The sequence below is a fragment of the Mesocricetus auratus genome, unplaced genomic scaffold, assembly GCF_017639785.1.
Source record: "Mesocricetus auratus isolate SY011 unplaced genomic scaffold, BCM_Maur_2.0 Super-Scaffold_15014, whole genome shotgun sequence".
Taxonomy (NCBI): Eukaryota; Metazoa; Chordata; class Mammalia; order Rodentia; family Cricetidae; genus Mesocricetus; species Mesocricetus auratus.
In genome coordinates, this window is record NW_024429186.1 from 14,396,815 (window position 1) to 14,409,720 (window position 12,906).

The window sequence follows — 12,906 nt, forward strand, 5'->3', positions numbered from 1 at the left end:
TAGATAAAATGGAAATGTGAAGAAAATACACTTCTAAAGCAATTGTCATAATTGTGCTCTTGGCATTTTCTGTATCAGTTGTGAGTATGGGGAAATGGGATTGAAGTTTACTTTGAAGAGTCCTAGGAGTTGGGTAAAAAGCATAATTAGACCCTGGAAACATGTCAGCTCAGGAATCCTAACAGTCTTTCCTCCCCACATACAGATGAGGTTTTGCTACATTTGGTAAAATCCTCCTTCCTACCCACCCTCCACCAAAGCACCAGGAAGCCACTGAAAACTGATGTGTCTTCCTGTATCTCAGCCCCAGACCAGCCAGAGGGGTTCCAGAGCTGAGCGGGCTGCAGGCACTGTCCCCTTCTTTCACACCTAGTGCCACCACCCTGTGTCCTTTACAGGGACCAGCTGTGAGGGGGGAAGCTGGGCTGGAGAGTATCCATTAGAGGTCCCAGCACCCTCTTCTGGTGTCGGTGAGCACTGCATGCGTGTGGTACACAGATCAGCACACCTGCAAAACACTGGCACACATTAACCCAAAACTTAGAAGGGAAGCCGTGGAAGACCGGGTGATGTGGGTGTGTCTGGCCCTGCTGCCGGCGGCTTTGAAGGTACTGCCCTAAGAAAAAAGTGACTGCCTGGGTCACAGGTGGAGCCACCAAACATTCCTACACTAAAGGTGGCTCTTGGGACCCAGAAACCCACAAACTGAGCTGAAACCTGACCTGTCCCTATGAGGCACTTAAGTATCAATCATCCCTTCACTCCCTGCAAACCTTCCATTAACCTGATGTCCTGACAAAGCCTAAAACTGAAAACCCAGGCAGGGCCAGCCCTCCCAGGGCATTTTCTCATCCCCAAAGTAGAGGTAGAAATGCCTTTTGGGTTTGACTCCCTTTATCTCAGCAATGTAGCAAGCTGTTGGCGGTTATGGGGCTACAACACTTCACAAGGATCCGAGCAAAGGGCTAAGGATGTAAATAAAGACAAAGACGGGCTCATTCTTACAAGGAGAATGGCGTTTATTTTTACAAGAGTGGAGCCTTATATATCAGTCAGGCACGGTGGAAAACCACCAAGGTCAGAAGCCTACATTCCCAGGGCCCTCCCACAAAGGATGGGCCAAACCCAGGAATTAGCATTTAGACCATAAGGATGGACAGAAAACAGGAACTTGCAAGCAGGTCTTACTGGGAGGAAGGGACAAGAAATGTTTTGCTAGAAGCTCCTAGTCACAAGCTGGTCAACAGACCCCCATGAGGGAAGGGTGCAACACAGCAAGGCAGCTAGTCTGCATTTTGGTTTAATTTTTGTTACATTTCTCGAGACAGCCTTGCCGTCAGATCAGTCTGACATCTGAGATCCTCCTGCCTTATTCTCCTGAGTGCTGGGGTTACAGGTGTGTATTTGCCATGCCCCACAGCAGCTGCTTTTGTAAATACTTCTCTGACCTAGGGGTTGGTCTATTCCCTCCATCACAGGACTGCCTGGCCCACGGGTTTTCCTCACCTGGTCTGTACCCAGGTTGCAGTTTAAGTGGAGATAGATGGTATGCTACAGTTGTGTTAGATCTGACTTCAATAGACCGTATTAAAGGTGTGCATTGCGAAGAGCCTGAGTGCTGTCCAGGGATTTGGAGTGTGCAACTCTGGTTTGATGCCTTTATGTTATGTGTCTATCTTTTGAGACAGGATTTCACACTGACCTTGAGCTCACCCAGTCTTCCTGTCCCAGCCTCCTAAGTGCGGGCGTTAACATGTTTGAGCCACACCCAGTTGTACTGTTGGACTTTGTTTTATTGAGAAATTTATTATACACCAAGTCTGAAAGAAAACACAGGAAAGGTTTCCTGGGAAGTTGAATTAAGAATCAAATGATGGGCTGGCAATATGGCTCAGTGGGGAAAAAGGGCCTGCAACCAAGCTGGATGACCTGAGTCCAATGACCAGGTAGGTCCCACCTGGTAGGAAGGGGTGAACCGACTCCCGCAGTTGCCTTCTTTTCCCCTGCAGCCTGTTTATTGTGTAGTGTTTGCTGTTTTGGTTTGGTTTTTAACAGAAAATAAATTCTGTCATGCATACTACCTCCCAGGGACTTGTGAGGAGGTACCTAGAACCCCAATATAAAAAGCAAGGAGCCAGTCAGTGTCACTAGTAAGGCCCCTCTGATAATCTCAGCCACAAGAACACTTCAGGATCCTGGGCCTCCTGCTGGGTCAGGATTTCACTCGCCACTTCCTCTTTTCAGAAGAAAATTAGAAAACGGTTTTCAACCATTTTTCTGCCTTTTTAGCCAGAAGAATACCACTTGTTACTCTATATGTTGTATTTTGAAAGTATGGCCCAGTAAGATAACCAAATTCTGGACTAGAGAAATGGCTCAGGGGCTCTTCCAAATGACCCAGGTTCAGTTCCCAGCACCCACATGGCAGTTTCACAACTGTCTAACTCCAGTTCCAGGGGATCTGGCACCCTCACACAGACACACATGCAGGCAAAACATCAATGTGTATTTTAAAGGGGGGGGTCCCAAATTCCAGAGGGCTTTAATGAAAAACTATTCTGCGTATTTTTGTTTTGTTTTTTGTTGATTTTTTGTTTTTTTGTAAAAGAGGAAGCTTTTTTGCATAGGCCTCACTGGCAAATGGGGCAACCTGGAATTTGCTCTGTAGACCAGGCTGGCCTCGGACTCACAGAGATCTGCCTGCCCCTGCCTCCTGAGTGCTGGGATTAAAGGCATGTGCCACCAACACCCGGCCCTACTTGTGGCTCTTATAAAATTCTCTTGAAGAAATTGTTGCTTGTGTGGGGGAAAACTTCTTTCAGAGTCTCTTTGTTTCTTTGGGGAGGGGCTTGTAGGGAGAGATCTTACTATGTACCTGTGGTGTTGACCACACCGTTAGGGCATGTGGGATTTAGGCCTGAGGAGGGGGACAGGCTGGCTCTCTTCGGGTTCTGGTCGGATCTCAGACGGCAGCTGAGATTGGATGCTCGGAGCACTGACCCTGGGTTATCGGTTTCTCATGTAAGTGATTTCTCCCCAATAAAAGTAGCCCACATCACCCCTATCTTGTGTTTGGTAATCTTATTACAACAGGATGGGACTGGGTGGGGGGAGAACTGGGCATTTTAGTGCGTCTCTGTCTTACCCTGAAAGACCAGCAGGGGGCACTAGGCTGTCATCCTTGCAGAAGCTGGAGCAGCGCTGATAATGAGTCTGGAAATCAGTGAAGTAGCCCGGATCTGTGTTCTCCCCCAGTGTCAATCCTGACACCCCACTATGGCGTGACTAACTCATATGCTTACTATTAGAGTTGCAAAGTGGCCTATGTAGCAGCTGACTGACAGATAGATGGGGGATTTGAAAAGTTGACATATTCTGGGATTTTTATAGGTGTGTGGCTCAGTTGGTACAGTGCTTGCTCATTCAGCATGCAGGGAGTTCTGAGGTCAGTCCCCAACACAGATGGAATAGGATGTGATGGTGTGTGCCTGTGATCCCAGCTCTCAGCTGCCAAAGGCAGAAAGATCAAATTCAAGGTCACCATTGGTTATTTAATGAGTTCCAGCCAGCCTGAGATACCCATCATCCTCATCTCTACTTCCTCCAACCCAAACAAAAAGGAACGTTCTGGAAGCATTTGGCATAAACAATAAGGATATGAGTTACTGGACTGACTAGAGACCTGTTTTCAAAAAAATGTGAATGAGCAAACACTCCAAGGGAATGATGCATTGTTCCTCACGATGCTGGAGGAACGGCTTGCTAGGACAGCTCTCCCAGCAGTCTGTGGTTAGCAATACTGCTCGTCAGGTGGGGAGGGGTTGAGTGGTACAGGCATAGAGTCCTTTTCCTAACGAAAGCATAGTCTGGGTTTATAGAGACAAGAGTGGGCTGAAGGAGCCTCTGATCACCAAGTGGGGTTGTGAGCACCGTTGGCCTGTGCAGTCCCCCATTCACAGTGGCAGGAACCGAAGAGCATGAGCGTGACACTCGATGGCTGAAACAGCAACTCAGGACAGTATCTTAGCAAGTCCCAAAGAATGAAACGCATAGAGCACCCCTCTTCTCAAGACTCCCCAGCAGATGCCTGAGACTGCCGATAGCTTCGAATCCAGTAAATACCGCGCTTTTACATAAACATGTCCACCTATGATAAAGTCAACTTGCAAATTAACAGAAGTAAGAAAGAACAATAGCAACATTAATAGTAACAGGCCAGTTGTAGCAATACTATAATCAAAGCTCTGTGGCTTTGGCTCCTTGATGCACCTCTACCTTCTCCCAGAAGGGAAGAACTTCATAGCTTCTCTTTGGCATATCCAAGTTGCCAACATCCCCTGCATTCGGAGGCCACAAGTGAAATAGGATGACATGAACACAAGTGTTGAAATACAGGACAAGAGACCTGATGACCAGCACGGCCGCTAAACGGCTAATGGGCAGGTAGCGTATGCAATGTGAGCAAGGGATTGACTTTCCCAGCTGCAGCGTGCTGCGAAGAATGGGGTGAATTTAAAACTCAGGGGTTTACCTTTGCAGTTTTCTATTTAATCAATTTGGGACTTGGTTGATTGTGGGTAACTGAGACCATGGGGAACAAAACTGCTTCTAAGGGAAGGTTGTGCTGGTCACGTGTCACACAAAGAGAAAACGGGTGTGTTTGCACTCGGGTAAAGCACTTGCCTTGCACAAGGCCCTCACTTCAGTTCCTAGCACCCTGGCTCCTGCGATCATGCTACATAGGGTATTAGGAGGAACCCCACACTCTCAAGCCCCAAATACCTCAGGTCTTGTAATTCGACACACAAGAATGCCACTAAGAACTGGCAGGAGTGGGGTTGAGGGGACACGACAAAGGACCTCAGGCGCCAGAGAAAGCCGGGAGGGTGGCACTGAAGCTGCAACTCAAAAGAGCCTCCATGTAAGAGGGAGGAAGATTCCAGAAAGAGGAAACAACTAGGGTGGGGAACATAGGCCTCAGAGTACTCTGGGGGAAGGTGTGTACTGTTCTTAAGAGACACAAAAATAAGCCTGGCGTTGGTGACGCACGCCTTTAGTCCCAGCACTGGGGAGGCAGAGGCAGGCGGATCTCTATGAGTTTGAGGCCAGCCTGGTCTACAGAGAGTTCCAGGACAGGCTCCAAAACAATACAGAGAAATCCTGTCTCAGAAAAAAAAAGAGAGAGAGAGATGCAAAAATGTGGACTGACTCTGTGTGTGTGTGTGTGTGTGTGTGTGTGTGTGTGTGTGTGTGTGTGTGTGTGTGTGTGTGTGTGTGATGGGAAGCCTTCCTTAGGAGGAAAGATCCCAGAAAGCCTCTGGCTGCCCAGTCAAAAGAGCACCGGTAGGAACTCTGAGCACAGACTGAGGCAGCCGAACCCACAGAGCAGCCAGTTAGGTGACTAGTTAAGGCAGAAGAAAAGAAGCATTCCAGCCACTGTGGAAGAGTAGCTGGAACCCTGGAGAAAGGAAGGGCACTGCTCTGTGACTGGTTGGTTGCAGTGGGTTCTGCTCAGCCCTGCTGGCTCTTTGTTGATTCGGAGGAACACAGGAGAAGGGTGGAGACCCAAGAGAGACCATGGATTAGGACGCTGTGGTTTTGGGGCGCGTGAGGAATGTCTAAATCACCAGGCTACAGCCAAAAGAGGAGATTGTTTCCACGATTGCCTCCACAATAAGCTACTTTGACCAATAACGGAGGTAGGCGTGGGCCTGGAGAGAGAAAGGCCAGACGAGAAGAACCCTAGGTCTGTGTGGTTGCGGAGGGAGGGCCCTGAAGAGGATTGAAAAGGAGGACGGAGAGAAGGACAGTGGGGGAAATGTCCACGCCACAGAGAGACCAGGTGAGGGCCAGGCCTCCTCTTTGGGCAGTGAGAGGTGTGGCTGGGGTTGGTGCCAGTCGCCCTTTCCGGGGCTCGGGAAAGAGTTGGGGGAATTCTAGCTGTGAGTGACCTCTGTGTGTGAGCCTGTGTTCTAGGCTATCTGGAGAGCTTGTGAAGTAAGCAGAGGGCCCTGCTATTTTCCCCACTTATGTCAATAAGGAACAAGAATTTGCATGAAATTGAAGAAAATGCCCCAACTGCAAAAGCCGGTAGCTGACCCTTTTGCATGGTGCTTGCAAGATCTTCAATGTCCGAGGCCACTGGGATGGGAATACCATCTGTTTGCCTCTCCATTGGCTTCCTACGAGGCTCGTTTCTGCCTGCTGACCATGCTTCTCACCAAACCAGGAAGTACATTGAGTGGCACTGGCTGTTTTTCTCTGTGTACCCACTCCATCATCACAGAGAAAATGTGGAATCTAAGGTCTTAAGGTCTTGCTTGGGCAGTTGCTGTTGCGAGGGCTCACAGCAGTCACTTGGAAAGCATGTTTCCTGTCTGGGTCAGGTGCTAATCAGCAACAGCTAACCTAAGGTTCCTGGAATTAGGCTGTCACAGTGAAATTTGGTTTTCACTATTCAGGAAGGGCCCTGGTAACATCAAGAATTGTGATTGGAGAGATGGCTCAGTGGGCAAATTGCTAGCCACACGAACATGAGGACCTGGGTTCAATACTCAGCGTGCACATAAAATGCTGGGCCCAGCAACGTGTGTCTATGATCCTCACGCCGGGGAAGCAGACAGAAGGTGCCCTAGTCAATCGATGAGCTCGATTCAATGGGAGATCCTGCCTCAAAAAGTAAGATGGAGAGTGGTTGAGGTCTGAAGACTTCCAATGGTTGACCTTTGACCTCCGTGTGTGTGTGTGTGTGTGTGTGTGTGTGTGTGTGTGTGTGTGTGTGTGTGTGCATGTGACCAGAGAGAGAGGGAGAGAGACAGAGACAGAGGGGGGGGGGAAATTGTCATAAGAAACAATAGATTCCCTCTTTAAACTCTGTTTAATTCTTCGACAATTTTACACATAATGTGTTTTGGTCGCTGTTGAGTGAACGCTTCCTGGGGAGATGTGAACAAGTGTCTGTTCACCCCAGAGGGCACCAGTGAAGGGCCAAACACGATTCCACGGAAGAATGCTTAGGGAAACCGAGACGCATCTCCTAGACTTACTTAACAAGCATGGCTGAGGGGTTCCACAGAACTGTGAGTGACCCCAAAGACTACAACATTGGAAAGTCTCACCCCAGCATGGATGACAACTTCCCCATAGCTGCATTCATCGAGTCTCCCCACCCCTTCAATTAACCTTCCACACTGTATGACTCCTTCAACTCCCAAGAGTTACTTACACACAACTGGCAGGGGGTACAGGAAGGAGTGGTTGCAATCTCAGATGATGGCCTGACGCCTCTTCCCAGCCCCTCCTCCTTCTAGCCAGGGAACATCAACAGCCAGGCACGCGCGCACCCACACACACATGTGCACGAACCCACACACTCGCGCGCGCGCACACACACACACACACACACACACACACGTGCACGCACCCACACGCGCGCACAAGGAACCCATGCAGCAGTCACAGCCACTCTGATAAAGATGGTAAGGGCTCTCGTGCTGGGAGAACAGCATCCTACAAGTCACGTGCAGCCCTCTCGTGGACCTATCTGACACTTGGAAGCCTTGCGCCCTCCATCTGAGGGAGCCCAGGCCCCAAATGCAGGCCTCCCTCCCCCAAAGACAGAGTACCCGTTTGTTTATGGATGCGTGGAAGTGGCACAAACGCAGGCCTGGGCTCTGCTGCCTTGGCTTGGAGGCCAAGGCCACGCCTCTGGGAGTCAGCCAGGGCTGGACTCCCGGGCCTCCCGCGGCTCTCTGGGCACCCCGCCTATCGCACAGCTTCTAATATTATCACAGGTTCAGAAAACAGAGAAAACACTCCAGCGACTTTGAAAACCATGTCTCCAGGCAGTAGACACCAAGACTCTCTGTTTGCCACCTAGTAGAGACACCTCCTCCCTGGCAGCCTCTTCCTGGGTTGGTTTTTGAGACAGGATTCAGTTTATTACAGCAGGCCACATTGGGGCAGATCTTCAAATCCATGGCACATTCTACCATCATGCACCACATGATCCCCCTGACAGCTGCCACTGAGAGGACAGGAAGAACTGGTGACTCCTTTCATGGGTATGTGGGGGGGGGGGGGGCTGGGAGATAAGACATCTGACCCTGCTCAGCCTGCTGGGGGTGTCAGGCCCAGAGAGTAACCCAGTCAGGAGGCTTTGATCCTGGGAGGTTTTTTTTTTTTCTCTCTGCCAATCACCCCAGGGCTGGAAACACTGATATCATGAAGGCTGCATATAGATTTCAAAAGAAAAGGAAACAAGCCCACAGGCCAGGTTGGCAGTATGCTGCTGTTTAAATACGAATGACGAGGCTCGAAGGGTGGGCGACCTTCAGTGCGGTGAACACACAGTGCTTGTTTAGTCACCACGGAGAAAGCAGAGCAGGAACGTGACTTCCCTGGTACGAGGCAATTCCGAGAAAACAAAACCACATTCATTATGTGCGGCAGGCTTGGAGGCCCTGTGTGCCCTGTGCCATCAGCCCGAAGCTCTGTTTTCTTGCTGCACAGGCAGATAATTCAACAGGACCAGGGGATCTGGGCTTGCACACGCGCAGATGAGGTAGTGTGCCTGGCCAGTGCTCTCAGGCAGCAGATATACCCTTTCCCATGCTACCAAAGCTAGAGCGGATTTTATCTTATCGATAACCTTGACCCAGAACAAACTTCAACATTTTGGGCAAAACAGAGCATGGTATGGAATAGCCTAAGAACCCAACTGGAATTTACTCACGACCCAGAAAAGGGTCCTCTGCTCCGGCTACCACACAGAATTTGAGAGACTAGGAGGATGGTGAGATGCTCAGCCGGGAAAGGTGTTTTTCCACACAAGCCTGGTGACCTGAGTTCAGTCCCTAGGACCCACATAAAAGTGGAAGTTTCCAGCTCACCCCAAAAAGTCCCTCTGGTCACTCCTGCATAAACCCTGCCATTGCATATCTAATGAGGGGCATGAGAGCTGGGCGATGATGGACAAAGGATCATTTTTTCTCCCTCGTTTGTAAAGTGAGATGATAATCAAGGTTTGCAAGAAGAGCAGTGATACAGGCAAAGAATCAGAGTACTGCTTGCCTCGTGGTAAGCCCTTAATAAATGCAAAGCATCTTTAGTAGTCTCTGTCACCCAAGTTAATCCACAACCCTCACTCTCCAGAGGGCCTTCCCTCAGACACTCGGGCCGTCTCCTGCTTCTCCTGTCTCTAGGTCCCTCTAGGAGTCCAGGATGCAGCACGGCCTGGCCTTTGCTGTTCTTTCAGTGTCCCACGTGTCCTGGTGCTGCTACCCCCACACACTCTGCAGGAACATGTAATTTGCTTTTATTGGATCTCCACAACTCAGAGCTTGGCTCAGAGCAGTAACTGGCACCTTCCCCCCAACCCTCACCGAGTTCGTGCACTGGAGGAATAAATTATTAGGAAGAACAAAGTGGGTGGGGTTGCCTATGGGGACTATACCAAACAACTGGAGACGTGAAGACGCATGTGCAGACCGCTTAGGGTGTCTTCACAAGAAAGCACAGAGCCAGAAGCGACCAATATCCTTCCTCGGGGAGATGATTAAACCAGCATGCCATGGACCAGGACTCAGCAAGGGGAATATGCTAACGCTCTTCCTAAACCGAAGAGTGGAAAAAGTCTGGAAAAAGTCAAGCCTGAAAGGTTACGTTCTATATGTGTCTGAGACATTGTTTCATTATGTAGCCCAGGCTGCCCTGGAGCTCCAAACCCTACACCTGGTCCTCCAGAACAATGAGGTTGCAGGCTTAAGCCACTGTACCTGGAGGAGCTGAGGTATAGATAACTATCTTAAAATGATAAACAAACAAAGAAGCCACAGAAATAAGAATGGGTTGATGTATCCAGCGTTCAACAGGAGCAGATCAGACAGGCGGAAGCTGGGTGCAGCAGAATGTTTTGTCTTGATGGTTTCTGTGTCCGTGCCCTCCCTGTGATACCCTATCACTGTTCTGCAAGATGCAGGCAGCCTGCTTCGCTGCTGCGCTGCTGCACAATGGGAAGGGAGAGGGGTGTCTCTGTGAAACTTCTTGTAGCTACTTGTAAATTCACAATTATCTCAAAGTAAAACACATAGTTAACACATTTAACATAAGCCCACAGAAGCAGAGAGGGTAGCTCTGGCTTCTCTCCAGGAGATACACAGGAAGCCTCTTCCAGAAGGTTTCCAGTTTTCAGAATTAAGGTCTAATCAACCATATGCTAGCATTTTTTATTTTCCTGAAACGTAGCAGTAAAAAATGTCTAGTCACAGTGAAATGTGTTTTTGCTTAACACAGTGGTTCCCAACCTTCCTAATGCTTTGACCCTTTAATACAGTTCCTCATGTGACCCCCAACAATAAAGTTATTTTCATTGCTACTTTGTAGCTGTAATTTTGCTATTGTTATGAATTGCAATGTGGATATTTGAAATGTGACCCACATGTCGGGAACCCTGGTCTAACAAGGTCAAGAGCCTCACTTCTTTTTTTTTTTTAAGATCCTCTCCTTTTAAAATTTTATGTGTACAGGTGCTTTCCATGTATGTGTCTGTAAACCATGTGCATGCCTGGTGCCCAGGGAGGCCAAAAGAAAACATGAGATCCCCTGAATTGAGTTAGATAGAGTTATGAGCCATCATGTGGGAGCTAGGAATAGAATCCAGCTACTCTGGAAAGCCAGCCAGTGCTCTTTGTATAACATGGAATTTGCTCTGTAGACCAGGATGGCCTAGAACTCAGAGATCCACCTGGCTCTAACTCCCGAGTGCTGGGATTAAAGGTGTAAGCCACCACTGTTGGGCTGCAACCAGTGCTCTTAACAATGAGTAACCTTTCCATTCCCATGATTCTCACAAAATTTTAATTTTTTAAAAATAATTTATTTTTACTTTATATGCATTGGTGTTTTTCTTGCATGTATGTCTGTGTGTCTGTGCGAGGGTGTCAGATCCACTGAAACTGAAGTTACAGACAGCTGTGAGCTGCCATGTGGGTGCTGGGAATTGAACTCAGGTCCCCTGGAAAGACAGATAAGCCATCTCTCTAGCCCCTCTCACAATTTTTTAGCTTGTAGAAATAAGCTAGAGATGGTCTTTTCCACTTTCCTTAGGTCACAGACTAGAAAACTCAGAAGTGTTGGGATAATCTTTCCATACACTGTGTGAAGATGTGTCTCTGTCATTCTTCACCTGCTTGAGGCACCTTCTAATTGGCAGAGCTGAATTGCCAGTAGCTAGGCAGGAAAGTATAGGCAGGACTTCCAGGGAGAGATAGGAACTCTGGGAAGGATCAGAGGTACAGAAGAGTCACCAGTGGAGAAAGCTGAACATACAGTGTTGGGGAGAGGTATTGAGCCACATGGCAGAACATAGATTGGCTCTAATTTATGTTTTTTTATTTCTTTTTTGTTTTTTTTATTTTTTAATTTAAGTTTTAAGAGCTAGTTGGGAACAAGCCTAAGCTAATGCCTAGCTTTCATAATTAATAAAAAGTCTCCAAGAACTATTGATATAAAGAAAGACCAGATACACTAGCAAGAGGGTAGAGCCAGAGCCGGGCGTTGGTGGCGCACGCCTTTAATCCCAGCACTCGGGAGGCAGAGGCAGGTGGATCTCTGGGAGTTCGAGACCAGCCTGGACTACCGAGCGAGTTCCAGGACAGCCTCCAAAGCCACAGAGAAACCCTGTCTCGAAAAACCAAAAAAAAAAAAAAAAAAGGGTAGAGCCAGGAGTTGGAATGGGGTGTGTGTATGTATATATATATATGTTATGGGGAGAAATGTTGCAATGAAACCAATTCTTTGTATACTAAATATTTTATTTTACTTTGAGACAGGCAGGCCTCAAGTTCACTATGTAGCGAAGGATGATCTTGGGTTTCTCATTCTCCTGTTTCCAACTTCCAAGAACTGGAACACAGGGATGCATTACTCTGCCTGTTTAATCCAGCGCTCGGCATCTAACCCAGGGTATACGGATGCTAGGCAAGTGCTCTGCCAACTGAGCTACATCCTCAGGTGTTAGTTTAAAACAACTCTTCTAGTTTGCTTCTGTGGCTGTGATAAATACCAGGACCAAAAGCAACCAGGAAGGAAAGGGCTTATTTGGCTGTCACTTCCAGGTCAGGGTCTGTCACTGAGAGAAGTCAGGACAGGAACTCAAGAAGGAGCAGAGGCAGGGACCACTGAGGAGCACAGCTTGCTGTCTTGTTCTCACTGGCTCCTGTGCAGCCAGCTTTCATAATACAACCTAGGGCTGCCTGTCCAGGAATGGCACCTCCCACAGTGCCACCATAAAGATGATGCCCACAGACCAGTCTGATAGATGTAGTCTATCAACTGAGACTCCCTTAGATTATTCTGGGTGTGTTGAGTTGATGGTTGAAGCTAACTAGGAGGGAAAAAATTATCTATCTATCTATCTATCTATCTATCTATCTATTTATTTATTTTTGGAGACAGGGTTTCTCCATGTCACTTTGGGGCTTGTCCTGGAACTCGCTCTGTAGACCAGGCTGGCCTCAAACTCACAATGATCTGCCTGTCTCTACCTCCTGAGTGCTAGGATTTAAGGCACGAACCATCACCAACCCCATAAAATCACTTTTTTAAATTGCCAAGAAGAGTGGCAATCCCACCACTTGGAAGGCTTAGGCAGGTAGATTGCTACAATTCCAGACTAGCTTGGGCTGCATAGGAAGTACCAAGATAGCCAAGGCTACATAGTAGCAACCAATGATCTAAATGACCAAGCAGACAAACCTATGAATATTTTTAAAAAGACCCAAAGTCCAAAGTGGCATGGCTAGAACTCAGTCACTCTAGAACCCAGTCCTGTGGAAACCCATACCGTATTCTCACTTTTCAAATCAAGGCGAGGGCTGGGGACATGGTTCAGTTAGTGGAGTGCTT

General features: G+C 48.2%; 1 protein-coding gene across 1 annotated transcript in view; it reads left to right on the forward strand.

Moving 5' to 3' along the window:
* Window positions 1-5,736: 5,736 nt before the first annotated feature.
* The window catches only part of Syne3 (spectrin repeat containing nuclear envelope family member 3), a 92,430-nt gene continuing 85,260 nt past the window's right edge, over window positions 5,737-12,906 (forward strand). The window contains exon 1 of the mRNA XM_040742560.1: window positions 5,737-5,842. The gene's annotated coding sequence lies outside the window, so the exon portion shown is untranslated. The remainder of the gene's footprint in view (window positions 5,843-12,906) is intronic.